Source organism: Rattus norvegicus, chromosome 14, assembly GCF_021556685.1.
Source record: "Rattus norvegicus strain SHRSP/BbbUtx chromosome 14, alternate assembly SHRSP_T2T, whole genome shotgun sequence".
Taxonomy (NCBI): domain Eukaryota; kingdom Metazoa; phylum Chordata; class Mammalia; order Rodentia; family Muridae; genus Rattus; species Rattus norvegicus.
Genome location: NC_141547.1, coordinates 21786763 through 21809639, shown reverse-complemented (window position 1 = coordinate 21809639; position 22877 = coordinate 21786763). Strand labels below are relative to the sequence as shown.

At 37.3% G+C, this 22877-nt stretch overlaps 1 protein-coding gene across 2 annotated transcripts in view; it reads right to left on the bottom strand.

The window, feature by feature from the left end:
• The window catches only part of Tmprss11f (transmembrane serine protease 11F), a 105286-nt gene extending 91940 nt beyond the window's left edge, over positions 1 to 13346 (bottom strand). Inside the window, exon 1 of one of the 2 annotated variants that reach the window (XM_087584042.1) lies at positions 13176 to 13346. The gene's annotated coding sequence lies outside the window, so the exon portion shown is untranslated. 2 annotated transcript variants of the gene reach the window in all.
• Positions 13347 to 22877: the final 9531 nt, after the last annotated feature.

The following is a 22877-nucleotide window of genomic DNA, read 5'->3' as shown; positions in this document are numbered from 1 at the left end:
AGAGAGAAACAGAAAAAGAAAGCAGAGGAAGAAGGAGACCCAGGGAGAAGACAAGGAAATGATAAGGCAGAAAAATGTGAAGAAAATAGAAGAAGGAGAGAGAATGCCACCCAGATCACAATGGAAATATTCTGCTGACCATGTGGCTCAGGTTTGCATGATTCCTTGTGAAAATATATAACCGATGTTTTATGTAAATAAACATATATCGTTGCATTCACATAGTTCTTATATTGCTCCATGGCTTTCCTTTTTAAACGATTGGATAGTTGTATTAGTAGAGTTCTTGTTCTTGTTCTATATTAGTAGAGTACACTGTATATACTCATTCAAAATAATAAAACAACTCGGCTGTCTTTAAACTTTCTTAAATCAAGAACATTTCCAAGTATTGTACTCAAATTTTCATGCACTGATGCACATAATCGTTAACTCTGTGTTGGGTACCTTCTATGTGTCAAGTAGTATGTTAACTACAAAGAGAAGCAGAGTAAGCAACACTCATGTCTGTCTGAAACAACCTTACAGTTGATAAAGAGAGGGCCACATCAAGGGGATTATCCTAGCAGGTCTGTGACAGTGGCTAGGTATTAAGTCCAAAGTGTTATCACGGCTTACACTTAACTCTTACCAAGACAATAGGATTCAGAGCAACCATAAAAGCCCTATTTCTGTCAATAATATTCATAGATTTACATATGTATAGTTTCATTATTTTTGAAATTAGTTTAGTCTCATATTTTGGTATGCCCAATAAGAATTTTTCCTCTGAAAAAGCCCACATGACACAGATGCAAATATGAGTCTACAGAATCATATCTCATTTTATAGAATATCTAATTCATCTATTGCTATAAATCATCAGGCTCAATCCCAAATAAGGGGATGACAGAAAACTTAGAGGAGTTGTAGCCTAATGCTTTATTCTATATGTTACATGGAGACGGATGAACTTGTGTCAGGTTCTAAAAGCAGAACTCCCCTCTTCTATTTTCAGTCCTGTGTTGCAGCCAAAACTCATCCATTCCTCCCCAGTTGTTCTCTCAGTTCATGGGTATTTAATGTCCATTTAGATAGTATAGGACTTTAGGCTCAAGAGTTCTAATAACCAATAAAAATCAATGGTAAAATTTAATTTAATTCAAAGTTTAACTGTCTGTCCAAAAATAAGTAGATTTTGGTCTAACCCTCAAATAATATGGGGAAATTTTGTGTCACTGTAAGAGATTAATGTTTATGCTAGAAAATTTTAGACCACACAGAGAAGACATTTGAAAAGTATCTTTTATAAGATTTTTGGGTATAGAAATATTATTAGCTTTTAGAACCTTTCTGAGACTATATTTACATTATTTCTTTCATTTCTTTCTTTGCTTCAAGCCTTTCCATGCATGAACCAATGTGATTGAGAGATTCTTTCTCAAGGAGTAAGGTGGTGAGAATAAAGCAGAACAGGCAACATCTTCGTCTGGCCTCCTCCTATATTCATAGGTATGCATATACTGCACATGTGCACATACCCCTTAGAAGTACTTTACTTCAAATAGTGATAACAATTATTTTACATGTACAATGAAGTACTTTAGAGATGCAAAGCACAGTTAAAAGTGATGACCTGTCCCTCTCTTTCACTTTTAATGATAATCTGTGTTCTTCTAACCCTCTTCCCTTAAAATCCTTCTTCCCACTCAATATCTATGCTCTCTTTCTAGTGTCCTGAATTCTACAGCACTCTAAATTAAACACGCACATCTAAATATTGGACACTAAGATCTCCATGGGATGTTGGCCTGGGTTATCTCACCCACATGACATTTACTAGCACCATTAATTTGTTTATAAATTTTCCTTTACAATGGAGCAAAATGTCACAATAAGGAGGGAGTTTTAAGTTGTAAGAGGATGGGAGTGTACAGCAGAGAAAAGGGACCTATGGCAACCTATCATTTTTATAAGTGGCATATGTAATTTTTTATATTCATGTAAAATGCTTTGATTGTAATTACCCTATACAGGGGATTATGCTCATCCCCAAAGCCATAGTTTGCCCAGTGAAGAGACGAGTACCAGATGTAGAAATCCTTCCCCAAGTTGTTGGTCAGAGATATACTAAAGTCTCCATAAACAATGTAAACTATTGTCAGTGCTCCTAGTTGTCTCTCAGAACTTCATGGTATTGTTCATTTGCTAAAGACAAGATACATTTTGGAGAAAAGACAGGAGAGATCAAGCTGGTACTGATCAGGAAGCTTCCTCCATGTTGATTATCTTTCATTGTACTGCGGGGTGCTACGTCAGCTTCTGGGTAGGGGTGGAAGTCATCATTGGTCTTGCCCAGCTTTGAACTACAATAATGGCTGATGTAGTAAGCAAAACATGACCCTGGGTGAAATAGTGGCACCTATGTTAATGGAGCAAGCAAGCATTTTCTGAGTGAATTTAAGAGCAATTCCATAGAGGCAAACACTAGCATGGCCTCGCAAATTTGGCCAAGAACCCATGGTGAAGGAGTTCATGGGCCCCAAGAGTGAACCTACTACAATTATTCTGCCAAATGGCCAGTATCAAATTGCCCTCTAAATCCATATTTTTCTACCTGTAGATTAGTGTAGCTCTCAAACCTCACTAGTGAAGTGTCGTTGTGTGCTGCTGGACGGTAGTCACTGCAAAAACACACAAGTAATAAAACTCATAGTGAGTATCCATGCAGAAATAAGACATGAATATCACGGCTTCCGTGAAGGCCCAGGGAGTTCTGTGGAAGGAAAGACTGTAAGAGGCAGAGGCTGGGGGAAAAGCAGAGTGAACAGTGCCTTTTAGATATGGCAAGATTGTTGTACTTGTAAACTCACAGTGGCAGACATTATCTGTAGTAGGATTGCACAGTACTGAGCCAATCAATTCTCTATCATACAAGTTGAAAGGGTTCATGAACCCCCAGCCCTAGATGAGGACATGTTCATAGATAATGGCTTCTTGGAGGAGAATCTGTTATCTTTAAGAAGGTGGCCCCTGATAGATTAACCATATTTCAGTGAATATATGTATATGTATATGTATATGTATATGTATATGTATATGTATATACATATACATGGGCCTATATAGGCATATAAACTGGATTGGAAGGGTTAATTTTTTAAAAGAAAACATGACGTTTAGGTGAGGATAAATAAGAGTATATCTGGGAAGAGTTGGGTGTAGATGTGTGGGTGAATATGGTCCAATCATATTGCATAAAATACTCAGAGAATTAATTAAAATATTTTAAGAACTATGGTGACCTAAAGAAGCTTTCTGATCAATCATATTATTCTCAGTTAACATTAACATGTTGGTGTTATGCATGATACACTAACTTTCGTGAACTAACCTGATAATATGTTGGCATAAATATGTTAATTAGATTTTTACAAATTTTTACACGCCACACTTGAACTAACTTGATAATATGTTAACATGTTTGTTAGATTTTTACAAATGGTTATAGCTCACCTTTTTGTAAACTGCATTTTGTATTGACTTAAAGTATATTAATAAATGGCATATGACTACAATTTAAAGTTAATATGTAGAAATTTGGAGTCTGTGCCAAAAATTATTTTACTGATAATACATAGCAAATGCATTTGGAGACAGTGATTTATTTTATTTTTAAGTGAACGTTCTTTTATATTGCTGCCCTTTCTACCCATAAAACAATCTTCATAATATAAAGGAGTTTGATCCTTTTGACATATTTCAAAAGTGAATTCTCAGGCATTGCACTAAGAAGACTATAGTAGTATTGATTGGGACAATATGTCTTTTCATTTCTTAAAAATAGGTGGCTGTTGCGTTTGACAGATGTTCCTTGCCCCCTTTTCCACAGACAGGGATTGATTTGAAGATCTTCACTAATCATATTTTTATGAATTATGCTCTATAAAGTTCCTCTAAGAAGCAAATAAAGACTGGTAACAGTAGTTTGTGTTTGCTATTCGTACGTACTTTTGCTATTTGATCTTTTAGACAAATGAAGGTATAAACCTCATCCTTAATATAAACAAGAGACTAGTAAACATTCCCCAAGAAATATATTGTAGTACATATATTTTTTATATTATATATTCAAGAAGTTGTACTATTTGCTTTCTCAATCTAGAGTAGTATGGCTCATGATCTAAAATTGTATGCACCATCACGTAATGGTATAACTTTTCCCCCTCTTTGAGCTCATTTCTTTATTTCTGTCTTGCTTCCTTTGTATCTGTGCAAGGTAGTTGTACTGGCTAGTTTTGTGTGTCAACTTGACACAAGCTGGAGTTATCACAGACAAGGAGCCTCAGTTGTGGAAATGCCTTCATGAGACCCAGCTGTAAGGCATTTCATCGACTAGTGGTCAAGGTGGGAGGACCCCAGCCCATTATGGGTGGTACCGTCCCTGGGCTGGTGGTCTTAGGGTCTATAAGAAAGGAAACTGAGCAAGCCGGGGGAAGGAAGACAGTAAGAAATGTCTCTCCATGGCCTCTGCATCAGCTCCTGCTTCCTGACCTGCTTGAGTTCCAGTCCTGACTTCCTTTGGTGATGAACAGCAGTGTGGAAGTAAGTTGAATAAACCCTTTCCTCCCCAACTTGCTTCTTGGTCATGATGTTTGTGCAGGAATAGGAACCCTGACTAAGACAGTAGTTTCAGAAATTAGAATCAGCTTCAATATGCAACAGTTAGCATTGCTCAGAACAAAATGAGTCCTCTTCACAACCATGATGGCCTTTATACTTCCTGGCAACAATCATACAGAATACAGATGAAAATATTTCTGAAACGGTTTTGTGGAAGTTAATGTGAAATTGCTTTCTTATTGCAGGTAATACTCTATTATCCCATATGTTTCTTTGCTGATTTTGAAATAAATGAATTTCCATCCCCTTCTCCATTTTACCTTTACTTGTCTTTTCTTTTCAGCTTACAAACTACTGCAATATAATTAGGGGGGCATTCCCTTCAGACAAAAAAATGTACAGTTTTAGAGTAAGATCTTGTCCTTACCTACCTTTGTTTAAAAAAATTTTTACTAGATATATTTCTTTACTTACAGTTCAAATGTTATTCCCCTTCCCGGTTTCCTATCCATAAGCCCCCATCCCCTCACTTCCCTCTCCCCCATATGGGTATTCCCCCCATACATCCCCCTTAACTGCCCCCCATATTCCCCTGCACTGGGGGTCCAACCTTGGCAGGACCAAGGGCTTCCCCTTCCACTGGTGCCCCAACAAGTTTATTCTCTGCCACATATGCAGTTGGAGTCCATGTATAGTCTTTCGTTAGTGGTTTAGTCCCTGGAAGCTCTGGTTGGTTGGCATTGTTGTTTTTATGGGGTTGCAAGCTCCTTCAACTCTTTCAATACTTTCTCTAATTCCCCCCAAGGGGGTCCTGTTCTCAGTTTGGTGGTTTGCTGCTAACATTGACCTCTGTATTGGACATGCTCTGGATGTGTTTCTCAGGAGAGATCTATATCTGGTCCCTTTCAGCATGCGTTTTTAGCTTCATCAATCTTATCTAGTTTTATATATATATATATATATATATATATATATATATATATACATATATATATAAACAGTTCATATCTACTTTTGACAGATACTGAATATATCAGTTGAAAGAATGAGTATGACTATGTCAACCCTGGAATATTCTTGCACATTGTTTCTGGAAATTGCCTTCTTTTAAGAAACATTAACCAACATAGTTTAATCAACCTAGAATTCTTCCTCCCAGCTATTTTTATATGTTCTGTTTTCAAAATGCAGAAACACTTATGTCCATAATTGATGACATTAATCACTTAAAATTTGTAGTTGGCAAAGCACTTTAATGCATTTTAATGCAATTCTTTAATGTCTCAAAGACTGGGAGTTCACAAACTCTCCTAGGACCCTTGACTTTTCTATTGCTTACATCTTCAAGCCCTCAAGATAGAGGTCTCTACACTAGGGGCTCTGGTTATTTCTTTTTCAAGTGATTTTTCATTCATGACTGAATAAATTTTAAGGTCTTTATATAATATTCTTCTATTCAGGCAATTCAAAAATTTTGCTCCCACTCCTTCTTAAAAGGGGGAAAATATTCGTAGGAGGGGATATGGAAGCAAAGTTTAGAGCAACGACTCAAGGAATGGCCATTCAGAGCCTGCCCCACATGTGGCCCAAAGTAGATAAGATTGATGAAGCTAGAAAATGCATGCGGAAAGGGACTGGATATAGATCTCTCCTGAGAGACACATCCAGAGCATGTCCAATACAGAGGTCAATGCTAGTAGCAAACCACAGAACTGAGAATAGGACCCCCTTGGGGGGGAATTAGAGGAAGGATTGAAAGAGTTGAAGGAGTTTGCAACCCCATAAAAACAACAATGCCAAGCAACCAGAGCTTCCAGGGACTAAACCACTACCGAAAGACTATACATGGACTGACCCAGGGCTCCAGCCGCATATGTAGCAGAGAATAGCCTTGTTGGGGCACCAGGGGAAGGGAAAGCCCTTGGTCTTGCCAAGGTTGGACCTCCAGTGCAGGGGAATATGGAGGGCAATTAGGGGGATGTATAAGGGGAATACCCATATGGGGTTGGGGAGGGGATGAGATGGGGGCTTATGGACAGGAAACCGGGAAGGGGAATAACCTTTGAAATGTAAGTAAAGAAATATATCTAATAAAAAAGAAAAAAAGGAAAAGAAAATTTATAACTCTGCTTACCTGTGATTGTAGTCTTGTAGACACCCACTAGTGGTCTTTGTTTCATTATCTTGCCAGAGTCTTGTTCAACTGTATTTTAAATGAATTTTATCATCTGTTATATACCTGACACACACTGTGCCTGACATTGTACAAGGTGAACATGTTAAAGTTATGCTGCCATTAGAGAACGGAGTCTTGGCTCTTTGTGCTTTTCTGTCTTAGTCAGCCACTACACTTAGTTTCAATTGGCTGCTTTCAAAATCTGTACAGCATGCTTAAATCACAGTTCAATTTCACTCTTTGCATCCAGTCCAAAATTTCATAATCATTTCCTCATATTGCTGTTTTGTATATGTAGCCTCATTTTTCCTAACTAGTTTCTAATTTTAGAGCAGTTTCCTGCCACAGTTTCATGACCACTGTTCCTTTCTCTCATCAGTACAATCCAGGCTAATCTAAAATCAATTACCCGTGCTCTGGCATAAGAGTTATTGTCAGAGTGTCACAGCTTCCTTTAATGACATGACCCCTGGTGATTCAAACCACACTGCAATAAGTTCCCATTCTCAAGAAGAGTTGAGCAAAACAAACTGGGAATGATGAAAAAGGTCACCATTGAGTGCGAGGGTGGAAAAGGTGGTTATCAAAGTGTTGTGGTGGATGAATGTGAGCAAAATGAATCATATGAAATTCTCAAAAAATAGGCAATAAAAACATTCTTTAAGGTATTTTAATGGAGCCTTATTTTCTACTTTATCAAAAATGTTATTGTCTTGCTTTGAATATAAAATGCCCACCAAGGGGTTAAATAGTAGAAGTTAGTCTTCAACTACTTATTCGGAGATTTCCCAACAGTGTGGCGAGTATGTTGCTGGGGTCCTTGCTCTTTCTCCCTGCTTCCTGCCTTGCATGAAGTGAAAAAGCTCCTACACCACATGCTTCTCCTACCATGATGTCCCACCAAAGAGTATGGAGTCATGGGCTCTAAAATCATGACCTCTAAAACCATGACCTAGAGGCACTCTTTTTCGCTTATGTTTTTTTTTTTCCTGTCAAATATTTTGTACCGGCAATAAGCCAACTAATACATGGCTGAATACAATTCACAGTCCTCTAAGGAGCAATGTCTTCCCAACTCATTTTTCAAGACATTGATCATGACCTTTCAAGCCTTCCTACACTTTGTCATGCTTAAAGCGTGTAATCATATTTTAACAGTGTAATTCTCTGCTGTTATCAGTCTCCATCCCGTTGAGGTGTCTTCTCTATTATTTTGTCTCATTTAAATATGTCTCTGTAATAAACCCAACTTAATTACCACTTTTTACTTAAACCTTCAACAGCTTAGGTAGCAGTTTAAGGGACGTTATTAGTTGTGCACATACACTTTGATTCAAGTCCTTGTTCTGCCAATAATTTACTTACTTCTCTTAAAACAGGTGATATTCCTTGCCTTAGATTTTTTGCCCATATAAGACTGGTGAACATGTCACCTGTCCTTAGAATAGTTTGAGTAGCAAATTAAATATTTGGAATATAAAAAGCAATAACCCAATAATCCTTGCTGCAGGAGTCATTTGGCAGTGGTAATATATTCCTCTGCAACCCTAATCTTTTCTTCTGGTAGACTTTCCTATTATTTATAAAAATGACATAGAATGTGACCTTAATGAGATTCAGATTTCTGTCACTGATATCACCTGAGAGTGTTCTGGGTCTCTCTCTTCAACCCTGAAGAACAGAAACTAGATTTTTAACTTTTACCTTTATCTCATATGAATTTTAGGCCCAGACAGGAAGTCCTTTAACAGAAAGAGGGTGAGTTATTCCTATCAGGTTTCACAGTGTAGTTCGTATTTACCCTGTGTATAAGATCTAGAGGTGGGAACAGCGTCTGCCCCTTCATTTTTTACCCTGGCCTAGGAAATAAAAACATAAAGTTCCACAGATTAAATTAAATTGCTACCTCTCTAGAACTCTTTCAGTATTTATTATTCTTTCTTTACTGGGGAATCCAGGAATCAGATGATAAATTAGACTTAAGTCAGGATAGTCCTGTCTTTTAAAGATGTGCCTTGTTTGTTTCTAGCCTATTGATGTTTTTTTGTAGTGGCTTATCTAAATATTCAGTCTTGATCAAAGAAATCAATGCTGGTATGAAATGCCACAGGAAGTCTATTGATGTTATAAAGTACTGGCATGTGAAGATTAACACCAGGTAGGATAGAAGCAGCCTGTTCTACATATAGGAACTAGGGATACATATAACCTTTAAAGAATTGAAAAGAAATAAGGAAAAAAATTAAGTTGCTTTGGTAATTATCACTGTGTACCAGCAGTGCTAAGCGACATCATCGATAAAATACTCCTTCCTGCTGGAGTCACTTTTAGTGATACCCACGAGCATGCTACCTCCCACAGCACTGTTTTGAAAACCACCCTAAAAAAGTTGGGCTTTTTCTGGTTCCTATGAGGATTCTAAAATATCACAGAACACCTTTAAAACAAAGAAATCATTCGTGCCACCTCATTTGTATGTGTGTATGGGCATACATGAGTATAAAGAAGTCAGAGGACAGACAGCTAGTAGGAGTCACTTCTCTCCCATTATATGGATTCCAGAGATTAAACACAAGTCATCAGGCTTCGTAGCAGCTGACTTTTCCTGTGGGTCTATTGTGCCAGACCAGCTTTTTGTACTGTGTTCTGCCATAAAAACTGTCATATTTTATATTAATAGTTTGTGACACTGATTATGAAAAATATTACTCTGATGTGGTGTTTAATCACAGAAAGATTTGTAGGATGAACTAGATAGCTGCTGTGGGCTGTTGTCAAGAAGTTTTCATTCAAATCAGAAATTAAGTAGACTCTAGGGTGAGGGCAGAAACGGAGGGCTTTGATTTATGTCCCTTCATACAGGAGACATAGGCAACAAGGGTAATAGAATGCAGAAGCTGACAGCTTGGGAAGTGAACATCACCCAATGATACCCATCTTTGACCTTCTGTGTTTTCTTTCTCCAAGTCTGGCACTGCCTCTCGAGTTTTCCTTGACTCTTTATCTACAATGCATTGACATTTATTTATCTACAATGCATTCAGTTCTGGCCACTTTCATTGACAATTCCAGGCACACCAAACACTGAACCTAATTCATCAAAGCTTTTTCTTAAACTTGTGTTTTGTTTCTTTCATCTACAGTGAGTGCACTAATTCATTGGTTATCTCTCTCACTGTCTATGCATAATTCAGGGTGCCTGTCACGGGAGGTGTGACTCTGTGCTCATAGCTCATGAATGAAACCAGCAATGACACAACTTCTGCAGGTCAGGATTTCCTCCTGAAATCTATAGTTACATGCTCAATTAACACCAAGATGAGAGGCTTAAACTTGATGACACATCTGCAGTATTACAAATTATTCTCTCTTATCTACACTTGGTCTTAGGCTAGATACCAGTTGTAGACATGGGCGGTCATTATCATTTCCAGAATGTTATTATAAGCAACTAAAGGTTTGTCATCTAACCTTAGGTAATGGTTTGAAGATGGTGAGTTCCAGGTCTTAGTTCTGCATGGTCATACATATAGTTCATGTCAAGTGAGATGAACCTAAACTTGTTTCCATAGGGACTGCATGGAATGATTATAGATAGATATATGTACTTCTTCTTAAGAGCATGTGTTAGTCGAGACTTTAATTTCTAATAGTTAGTGTATTTTAATGATGTTAAGATGTTATGGCAAGACAGCAGGTATACAGTGACTAAAGAACTGATGAGAAAAAAATGCAATTTGCAGGAAATGTAATTTTCCACATGGATATTTAATTATGAGAAAACTGACATGCTTTGAAACATTTCAAAGTGACTTAATAAAACATAGAAACATACCAAATTTAATCATTTAACAAGTAGTTCCTTTTTTATAAAAATATGCAAAATGGGGACATATTAATGCAAGCTTAAATATTATTTCATATGTGAAAGAGGCAATAATTATTTAACAATATAATATTTTAATGTAAAAGTTCATATTAGCTTTCAGATTGGAAAGAAGGTGAGTAGTGTAGAAATAGTAAAAGAAAAGAATGGATGAAAAATAATCTAGGAAAAGTTTAAAATCGTAAAAACTTTCAGATTGTTCTCAGAGCAAAGTATTCCACTACTTTTTGTTTATAATCCTGGATGAAATAGCAATATTACCTAAATAAACCTTACAAATACATATGTATATAATGTATATGCTGAGAGATACATAGAGAAGAAATTATACATTATACATACACATCATGTACAGGTATGTATACATATACACATACATATACTTATGCATGTGCATATATATATTTACTTTATATAGAAATAGATAGACGCTCACACATGTGTGCACCTATCAGTGATGGCAGTAAAATGATAGGAACCTAAACTAGTCTTCCAAATTTGACTTTCAACATCGTACTTGCCAGTCTCTGATTTGTACCGCAAATAAAATAATAAAAATAAAATAATAAAAATAATAATAATAATAAAATAAAACCTTCCTGGAGTGCTGAAAAAGAAGGCAAAGGTTTCAATGATTGTTGTTCGGGTTTGTACCTTCAGTATTTGTCCTCAAGATTAAAGACTGCACACAGGAGAGTGTGTTCAACAATAGAGGACAAGGGACAATACAGTAGGGAGAGCTTTCACTGAGGAAAGGCAGCACCGTTCCTGAATAAGCAGCGTGAAACTTGCTGTGGTTTCTTTCTGTCTCTGGACCTCTTCTTCCATGTTTGTCATGAGGAAGTTCAGCCGACATTAGTTTTGATACTCTTTTCTATTCTAAAATAATTATACTTCCAGGACAAACTGACCTATAAGAGACATAGCACTGCCGTCATGAGGGTCAAAATAATTCTGCTCCCTAGGGAGTACAAATTGTTTCTGATTTTCAGCACGACTATGGGAATTACTAAAATGTAAAGTGCCTCTGGTTGGTGCAGCAGTATTCATCACAGTTAAATGCACCCCGGGCACACAGCATTGCAGTCTTTGAAGCTTCTGGCCCACATAGTCATCCCATGCATCATCAGAATGCTGAATACAAGTTGGGCTGAGTCACTGGGTAAAAAAGAACAGTAGGACTTCTGTGGGCTTGTATATATTTTGATTCTAGCTGTAAGAGCAACATATCAACACCCTATCATTACATGATTCTTTTATGCCTGACTTTTCTTTTGTAAAGAATTAAGCCCCGATTTTTTTTTCACGTACTTTGGTGTTAAGGCCTGTTTGTACTACATTCAGTGAACTATTTATTATATGAGGCATCAACAACATTTACTATATTAGGAATTTAAACAAGAAAGTTACAGTACCAATTTATTTAAGGTCACACTAATAAACAGTTTAAAATATGTCTTTCATTTTTTTTTAAATTAAGCTTTCTCAAAACTAATGGATTCCATTGTCAAACTAATGGGCATGCTTTGGTTCTCCCTAATCATTTCTTAAGTTATTAGTAGCATAAAATGTGATGCCCTACTGTATTACACTAAAACTTACCAGTTCTGCATAGCTGGTTGGTTCTTTTGTTGTGCCTGATTTTATTCACATGCGGATGCCAACACATCTACATAGTGACACATTTCATCATATAAAAAAATATCATTTAACATCAACGCCAAATTCGTTCTGTAAAATTCTAAATCTTGAGGACCAGTCAAATTTACGAGCTTTAAATTTTCTTATTTTTACTTCAGAGATTGAGTTTCCTCACTCATCAAAGTGAGAAGCTTACTTAACTGACTTCCAACACGTTGTCTTATGTAAATGTAAGTCTGAACATCCTCACCACATCAATTTTTCTTCGCGTACTCATTGTACTTCAATATATACAAGAAGCATCCCCACATGGTATTCATTTTGTTACCAGGCCATTTGGAAATATCTGAACCTGTGGTCAATATTACTAAGTCAAAACTGTACTGCTTTGTGAGGAGCAGTCAGTCCTCCAGGAAGCTGGTTTTCCTTTTTTTGTTTGTGTATTTGTTTAATGTTCCTGTACTGATGCTAGCACAGCATAATTGTTTTTTTTAATTGTGAATTTTGCTAATACAGTAAAAATAGAAACTGGCATTTTTGTTACCTGCAAAATAGTTTTGACTTCAGCAACCTGTGAGGAGCCTCAGGGCTCCTCAGAGGCACTTGGTGCAAGTTTGAGAAGCACTGAATTAAACATTTCAAATTTTCCAAGACTCTTCTTAATTTTCTGAAAGTAAAATTCTTAGCAATAAATTAAAGCACAAAATTATTCATTAATGTTTGAGTAGAGAAACTTTTCAACAAAACAACACTTTTAAATAATCCTAAGAATTTCTAAAGTCACAGGCCTAAGAGGTTAACATGAAGCAGAAAGGAGAAAATACAAACAAACGTTAGAGCACGTACTAGTCCCTGTACTGCTTTCCATACCTTTTGGCTTATTACCTTGATATTGTTCCTTCCTCACATAGCATGTGCTTCTTCAGTTTGCAGTTGTTGAAAACGACACTGGAATCTTTTCTCTGAGATCCAAAACAGACAAAGACATGCACACACACCCTCCAGTTCTTAGCCTTAACCCTTTACCTCTGACTCAGCCATGGACTGCAGAGTCAATCAAAAGGGCTCTTGCCTGGAAGTTAAGTCACGTCATCTTTCCTTAGCCAATAGTAAGTTCGGGCTTCAGTCAACAGCTGCTCAATTGAGACATTCATCTGCCAGCCTGTGAGTACCACTGTCATTATGTATGGCACTATGCCAGATGGCTCCAGAATAGCAAATAACCCATCAGGTTTTACAGCTTTCCAAATAAGATAGGAAACATTGTACTCTTTTTTTAGACATGGGTTAAATAATTCGTCCAATCCCTGAGTTCATCAAGAGCAAAACTGATCAAAGATGGAGTAAGTCTTTTTATTTCTGGAAATACTTTTGTTCTCATTTATATGCTTTGATACTCCAAAAGAGAATTGGCAAGAAGTCTTCATAAGATGTAACACCTTGATCTGGCTACATTTTACTGTCTATTATCCTCTTTACTGCTGAGAATTTAGTACATGTATATAAAGAAAAATGATCAAATCCCTCCCTGTCTTCCCTAACTCCCCTCATATCATCACACTACAGCTGCTCCCTAACCATTTCTTATTTATTTTTAGCAACTCCCTTCAGTTCAATTAGTGCTGCCCATGCATGCATAGGAGTGGAGCTATCCACTAGGGCACAGAAAAATCTACCAACAGATATACTCTTCTTTTTAACAATGAGCAATAAGTTTCTTTCTTTCTTTCTTTCTTTCTTTCTTTTTTTTTTTTTTTTTTTTTTTGGAGCTGAGGACCGAACCCAGGGCCTTCCGCTTGCCTTGCTAGGCAAGCGCTCTACCACTGAGCTAAATCCCCAACCCCAAGTTTCTTTTCTTTATGAATAATCCAGTCTGTGGCATGAAACAGACCACTGTGGGAACCAACAATCTAGAAACATGAGCAGACATTTGCTTGATGTTAATTAAAAGTATGAGGCCAAAAAAAAAAAAAAAAGGGTGTTAGATGCACCTTCAGTATTAGATCCTGCATCAAGTTCAAAAGGACATTGAACAAATATCCCAAGAGAAAAATTTTAAGTAGACCTTGGCTTCAAAGTGTTGCTAATTATCAGTGAAGATAATCTTAAAATATGGTCTACTATGTTATCACTGTAGCTTTTGTGCTGGCGATTTAACTAATCCTTGGCAGATGAAATAGATGAGTCATGAAACACCTTAAATATTTCATTATGGCACAACACCTCGAAGACCTTCCCCAATCCTCCGCCTAGAAAATATTTCAAATTCTCTGAGTTTGGCGTTCATGGATCTTCCTTATCACATTTTTTTAATCCACGTCTTTATTTAAATTGTTATCTATAAGTTCATGACTGTCAGACAACATTTTCGATCCTGACATCCCCCTGAGCTCTGGGCTTGTATGTCGAAATCTCACTAGACATTTTCACTTGTGTTCCAAATTGCCCCTTACACCTCTTGTCGCTAATTTAATAATTATCCTCTGCGGCAATTTCACAACTACTTCTCCATCACCTTAACCTGTCCCAGGAAAAGGCACTTTCCTTACCCACTGGCCATGAGGAGAGTGTAGAGAATTCTTAGCCACACCACAACAATTGATCTTGGGTCTGAGAGAAGACAGCTCCACAATCGTTTCCAAAGAAGAGCAGACTCTCTTCTCAGACTTCTAAGTTTTAAGAAATGACGTGAATGTTTGTGAAGCCTGGCCTTTCACTTCCTTGATTGTCTGTGTCCTTCCTTCCACTTCACACAGAACTCACTCAAAACGCATTAATTACTTGGTCCTGATAATTGTAGCTACCGATATGAGGCAGTCTGAAATAAAGCCTGAGTGGGACGGTATCTACACCGAAGGAAGATGGAAATAAGCATGTGCATGCACACGGAAAGTGTCATGTGTGTCTAAATGTGCATCTTTTAGCTCTGTTCACTATGAGGGATTAGAGTCCCAGCACCTTAGCAAGCAGCATGCATGTTTGGTGCTTGGAACATTACTTTCCACCAGAGTTCTTTGGAGCCAAGGCTTTCTAAGGCTGAGTCAGAAGTTACAAGTTAAATGAATGTTTTGTTCTCCTAGACAACTGATCTGGGTGGTACATTGAATTCCAAGTTCAGTTTCTCCTCAGAGTTTGTCTGGAATCTCGATAATTCTGTTCAGAAACAGATGTGTTTTAACATTTTATTGATTTCTTAATACTTCTCTTTTTGAAGACAATACATTGATACACAGTTAAAGATTATTTGAAATCAAGGGAAGCTTATTAGGAAAGGTCTTTCCACATCTCTGGTCTGGTCCTTGGACTTTTCAACGCTGAAGCTGAAGTGTTATTGTCCTACCTGGGACCTGCTACCATGCTACTAGCACTCAGCTCGAAGGTCCAGTCTCAGTCATTGTTTCTCTTTACCCAGTTTAGCCTAGGTTTCCATCAGTTCTCGATGCCTCTAAACATCCCATGTCTCTCCCCTGACTTACACAGGAACAGCTTCACTCCTGTATTTATGTCGTGGGGATCAGACTTCACACTTAACTACCATGCCACCCTTCCCTAGTACATGCACTATGCTGTCCCCACTGTAGACTTTTCAAAGCTGTGTGTGCAGGAGTTTACCTAGATGTACAGATATATATCACAGTTCACCTAAGCTACCACATCTCCAGTATCCTTACACTCATCCATTTCTCTCATTCTCTTGGAGTCCCACCTCAAGCGAAACCATGAAAAGGTGCCTGACTTCCTTGGTTAACTTGTGATTTTTCCCTTTCTCCCCAGACTTCACTGGAATAAAAGAGATGCCTTTGTCTTCCTTTTTTCAACACACATTTACCTTACTCCATCAGTGCCATCCATGAGGCAGTAATCCCATTTGGTTTTGAAGAAGAAATGTTCTTCAATAACTGTGGAAATATTAACAGGCCAAGCCTAAAACAATAACATTGTTCATTAAGGTCATCTCTTTTTTCTGGCTTGGCAAAGGTTAGGTCTTAAAATCTCTTTGTTTCTTGAAATACAAGTTAATCTTATTTGGAATTTTAAAAGTTGTATCTTGAGATGAGGGATGATCTGACTCTTAAATGTGCTGGCTGTTTTTCCAGAATACGGGTGTTTGGTTCCCAGTACCAGACCAAATGGCTCACAACTGCCTGTTACTTTATATTCAGGGAATCCAGATCTCTCTTCTTGCTTCTCTTGGCACTGTATTCACACACATAGTGTGCATGCATACATGTGCACACACGCACAGACACATACATACACACACAAATGCACCAACACCTTTTCACATGTACACACATATAAAAACATGCATGCAAATATATGCATACACTCATACACACAAACACTCACACAGGCACATATACACTCACAAAAATAATAATCACATGCACTCACAAAAATCTTTAACATTTCTATTATTTCTATTCTTTCTTTGAAAAAATCCTAACCTAGTAAATTCACTTGGGGTTGATAAGGGGTTGTTGATACATTAACAAATACAAAAATAAGATATATTAATGTTATTTACAAAAGATCTTTTATTTCTTGTGACAGTGTACATTTTAGCCATCTGAATTGAATTTCCTGGAGGATTAGGAGATGCTAGATCATCTAGTCACTTATACTTTTTTTTTTCCATTTTTTTATTACCTTACTCTGTCTGTGACCTAAGATAGGCACCTCCAACTGAACTATGTAAATCTAACGATGTATGTTCAATTATAGTTCATTGTTTTACATCAATATAATTCTAGTTATTTCTAATAAAGATATTTATGGTTTAGTAGAGAATATCAATGTAAAATCTTATTTTACCACTCAATGAGTTTTTTTTCTTTTCCAATTAACTACCCTTTATCATTCACTATTAAAAACAATTGTGCCTAATATCAAGTTTACAAAGCCATGCACATAGTAAATGTATTTTAAAATTCTAATATGAGATAAACAATAAAGTCTAAGTGGCTTCAGTTAGTTACAAGAAAGAAAAAGGCAAGAAAAACAAAATACAAAGCTGATACGTTGAACTTTTCCAAAATTATAACCTTAGGTAGCACAGAAAGATTCTTCAAGAACTTCACAACAGTTCTCTTTGTGATGAAACTTTATATGACATACAGTCTTATCAGAATAGCTGAAAGACATGTCACTGCTTCCTTCGTGACTCATTGAGAAATTGGGTTGAGTATATTCAAATTATTGAGAGAGCTGAAAAATGCAAATACATTTAAGTAAGAATGCTAATACTTTATTAGCAACTTAGCTCTTACATTCTCAATTATAAGAGTTTCCTGAGGTGAAAAGTACCTATTGGTTTGTGTCATATATATTACATTATATCAAAATTAATTCATACCAGAGCACCCAGAGTGTTGTTATCCCTCTTTAAAAGTAAGAAAAAAATTAGGGAAGTTAATGAACAAATTCAACACTACGTAGATGGTAAGCAACAGAACCAGGATTTTAAGGTAAAATGATTTTTCCAATACATTTTAGTTTATAGTTTGAAGAGAGACATTCTTCTCTTTAGCAGTTTTCTACAAGTCTATTCTTAATTTGAGCAAGGATTGTAGAGTATCAGGAATGTCATTATCTCTAACTTCTCCAAATCTACAAGCATAAAATAAGAGTAGACCTGAGCCTCAGAAAACTGAGGCTTCTAAACAGGAAGTATTAACGTCCTTTGTCTCAAAAGAGGTTATGTCTTCATAAAGAAGGGCAATTGAGAAATGGAGTAACATCCCAAACAGCAATGATCTCCTCACCTTAAAAGGGATAGAATCAAGTAGTCTAGACAGGAAAACTAAATTACAAGACACACTCCCTGATACCCAAATAGGCTGAGTCCCTAGCTGTAAAGAAACCAACGAGAATGGTAAACAGAGAAGCAAAAAGAAAAGAAGAGGAGGTGTTATCCAAGGTAACTTGCACTCTGGAGAAAGAGAAGGTCTTCATCAGTGCCATTTGTCGTATAATAGCCCATATCAGAGAATTTGCCCAAAAGCTGTCATTGGTGTTTCAGTAAAGCTGAGGAAGGCTTGTCACTCCTGACTCATGTAGTACCTGGGGAGGCAGCCCAGACCAGGGGACAAGAAGAACAGGATTTGTCACTCTGATTCAGACATATTTGTTTTACCTCCACAGTGTAGTGTTTCAGTTATGTTTTCTTATCTCTTAAAACAATATGACAGACCACAAGAAAGGAAGGGATGGGTCATTATGATGCTGGAAGGAAGGTCTGAAGGAAGAGAAGGAACAGTTCCTGAATGTATGGTTTTGTTTGTATTTGACAGGGCAAAACTTTGGAGCAGACACACCACAGTTATGTTTGCTCCTTTGGATATTTAGTTTTATTCTGTGTAGAGATGTTGAGCTATTTGGGTCTACATTTATGTTTCATGTGACAGTATCATAGATAGACCTTCTGTTCAAACTGATGAAGATACACACATGGCATACATACAGCTCTGTGTGTGTGTGTGTGTGTGTGAGAGAGAGAGAGAGAGAGAGAGAGAGAGAGAGAGAGAGAGAAATGGAGAGAGGGACAGAGACCCAGAGAGAGTGAGACACACAGAGACAGAGAGACACTGAGAGAGATACAGAGAGATACAGAAAGACAGAGAGAGAGAGAGAGAGAGAGAGAGATCCAGAGACAGGGAGGCACACAGAGACAGAGACACTGAGAGAGATACAGAGAGAGAGAGAGAGAAATGGAGAGAGGGACAGAGAGCTAGAGAGAGGGAGACATACAGAGACAGAGAGACACTGAGAGAGAGAGACAGAGAGAGAGAATTGAAACACAGAATTTATATAGGGCCTAAGATACCCTAAAATTTACTATATATCCAAGGCTTGCCTCAAATTCACAATCTTCATGAATTAAAATTCATTATACATAGAACAAGTTAAAGATAGAGGAAGAAATTTTGGGTAAATAATCTACTACTAACAGGGATAAGAAGATTTGTCAGATAAAATATGATTCCAAATTGGATTTGAACTTCAGATAAATACGTGTTAGTACTAGTTCCATGAAATGTTTAGCATACTCTATCTCCCTAACTATAGTGTCTAAATTTGAAGCCAGCCACTTATTTTCCAAGGTATTTAGGGCAAAGTTAGGTGAATATTTTTTTGTAGAGTGAAATCCTATTTACTTGAATAGTCCATATTTTTACTTGAAAAATCTTGAGATTTTACTCCAGAGTGTGTGGTTTTCTATGTGCGTACTTCAACCATGTTGGCAGTATGGTTAGTGTGTGTTTGTCTTCACATTGTGCACCTGCCTGTGTGTACAGAAGGGAGAAGAGAAATGAAGTTGGAAGATTTGAGACGGAGCAGTAACAATAAGAAAATCTGTATTCCTTATGTGTCCAGGAACAAAATTTATTTTTCTCCTACTAAAATAATTATACTATCATTTAAATTATATATATATGTATATATGTTTAGAATCTTTATATTGTAACTCACTCCTATAATACCAGCACTTAGGAGGCTGAGGCAAAAAAACCTTGAACAAAGTCAGCCTGGGCTACATAGCAAGAAACTGTCTCAAGAAGAAGGAGGAGGAGGAGGAGGAGGAGGAGGAGGAGGAGGAGGAGGAGGAGGAGGAGGAGGAGGAAGAGAAATATATGTATATGTGTGTATATATGTATATATATGTGTGTATATATATTTATATTTGTGTATATATGTTTATATATGTATATTTGTTTATATATGTATATGTGTGTGTATATATATGAAAACTTGAAACCCACAATCACACACTAGAGATGCTCACTGTTTAAGTTTGCAAATGTATCTGACTTCTTTGCTACTCATAGCCCGCACATACGAAATAAATGAAAAATCTTAAAACCATATTAATGTCGTGAGGCATCCACCAGAAAAGACCACTTGGACATGGATTCTAGCCAAAAGAAAATCTTTATTAGCTGCCCAGAGACTACACTGGGTGTTTGGAACCCAAGTGCAGTCCTGAGCCTTTCTCAGGATGGGGACACAAAAAAAACTACGTACTTGGTTGACACAGCTCAGATAGGAAAGAACAGTGAGCCAGAAGCAGGACTACAAAAGCTAAAAGGCAAGCCTCATCTTTTTAGGGACTTTCTTGGAACTAATGATTTTGAGTGATTAGATCTTTATAGTCATGTTGGCATGTGTGCCACCCAGGGACGGGATTCCAAGGCATGAGTGATATTTCCATCATGATATCAGTGTGGGGGAATCCTGGGACCTGGGAGACTTGTTACACCTAAACTAGCATTTCGTGAACACTTAATTTGGCTATAAAGTTCAAATTCTTTATGCAGATAGACTTGTTCAATTTTTAGTGAGAACCATAGGAGGTAGGAACACAGCTAAGTCTCATGAAACACTACCAAGGTCATCCAGCAGTCAGTGGGTGGGTCTGATATGGGAAGTGATTGTGATGACACTGTCAGTGATGAGTCCTCTGTATCTATTTACTCTCAGCCAAGACAAGGGGGACATTGAATGCCAAGGCAGGGCATAAAGAATGTAAGAGTTGCAAAATGGGACGAGACCTACGCTATGTCTTTTTGACATAACACATGCTCAGCGCTGACCTCAACAGGCTTTTAAAAATAATGTTTTTTTTTAAAAAAAAGAACATAAAGAATTTGGGAAGGAGACAGCTTGGTGGGTCCTGAGAAGAGATGGAGGAGGTGGGAGCATAATATGATCAAAATAATTTGTATTCACATATGGAATTTGTGATAAATAAATGATTTGATTTATTCAGTGGTTTTTAAGACTTTTATTACTTTAAAACATGTTTATTCATTTAAGTTTTGTGCATTATATTTCCATCATATTTTCCTTCCCCCAACTCCTCCCAGATCCTTTCTATGTCCCTACCCACACTACCATGCACACAAGTTCTCTCCTCCTCTCCCCCTCTCCCCCTCTCCCCTTCTTCCCCTCTCCCCCTCTCCCCCTTTCCCCCACACTTGACCTCATGCCTAGGAGTAGTTGGCCAAGACTTCATGGGGTTTTGTATGCGTTGTTTTGTTTTGTTTTGTTTTGTTGTTGTCTTATTGATGTTTTGCTGTTGTTGAGAATGATGATTTTTGTTTTGTTTTGCTTTGTTAGAGATCATTTTATTTTAAAAAAACTAAAGAAATAAAGTCTGAACTTGAATTATCATATATCAGCACTAATTCACATATTGAAACCAATATACCAGTGGCTCCTTTCTGTGTATTATAAACCCCAGTTAGTTCATTTCCTTAGCATTATGTTAGCTGAAACGGTTTCTCATGCTTTGTTTTTTAATAAAATTTACATTTTTGAGGAATAAATTCTGATCAAGCATCTGTAGATTGTTTCTCAAGATTCTCTGGTTCCTTTTTCCTCAGTGTTGCGCTCAACTATGAAACTTTGCTGAGCCACTTGTGGAAGCCAATTGTTGTGAATTATTTAGATTTTTGTGTGTGACTTTTCCTCTCTGTAGAATGCTCTGGATGTTGCTGCAGAGGACTGCCTGGTACCCACTCCATTAGAGTAAACCATTAGACTTGAGTTCCAGATGCTGATGCCTTCATAGTGAGAGACCTGCTTTCTTGCTGCTCCACCAGGCTAGCCAGACTATTAAGTTGCTGCTCCTGGGCCATCATGACATCCTCAAGTAAGACCTGAGCATGTTGTCTCACTCGTTGTGCCGCGTCTCTCGCATCCCATCTGAAGTCTTCCTGCTGACTTTGAGTTAGGGCGGTGCCTTAGCTTGCTGAGCAGGGCTCGGGAGCTGCAGACTCTGCATGGGTAGGTGTCAAGTCTCTCTGACCTTCTTCCACCCAAGAGCATGCTCCATGCAGTGTTCCAGATACTCTGGTTGCTTGCTCTGCTGTTTTTGAGGTCTAGCATCCTCATAGCAGCTACAATGGCCTAGTGGCGAAACGTAAACTGTGTCACGGTTGATGTATCGTGAGATCAACTTTTTCTAATTCGCGGCTGGAAGAAGATAAATGTGTCTGCTTCTCTCTCCCTGCTCAGACTTTTCAGAAAAGGATCCCCAAAATATTGATGGGAAAGTCCAGTGAAGACGGTGATATACCCTTGGATTCATTTACCATCTCGTCTTTCCCTGCTCTTCCTGTCTCCATCTCAAGAATCACACAACTAATAAAATGAGAGCATTATTGTATTTTCTACCGTGACATTTAGAAGAAGACAGCTATGAGCTGACGAATCACTAACTTCAATGTCCATTTCTAAAGCCCAAACAATGTTCATCATATTAGAAACAATTAGCAACAACTCTAAGCTATGGCATGTAAATCTATTTAGGCTGGTATTCTGGTAGCTAACTGTTGAAAAATAAAAGAAGTGCAAAAAATGGAAGCCCAGTATTCTGTACTACAGGAGAGGAGAGCTTGTGTCACCAGCGACAGACACCTTCTTTTTTTTATGAACAAAATAAATAAATTTAACAAAAATGTAAAAAGTAGAAATTAATAAACATAACTGAAATAATTTAAAAATCACATTTTATAATAACCTACTATATACTTAGAAAATAGGTGAAATTGAGTGGTTTTTTAAAGA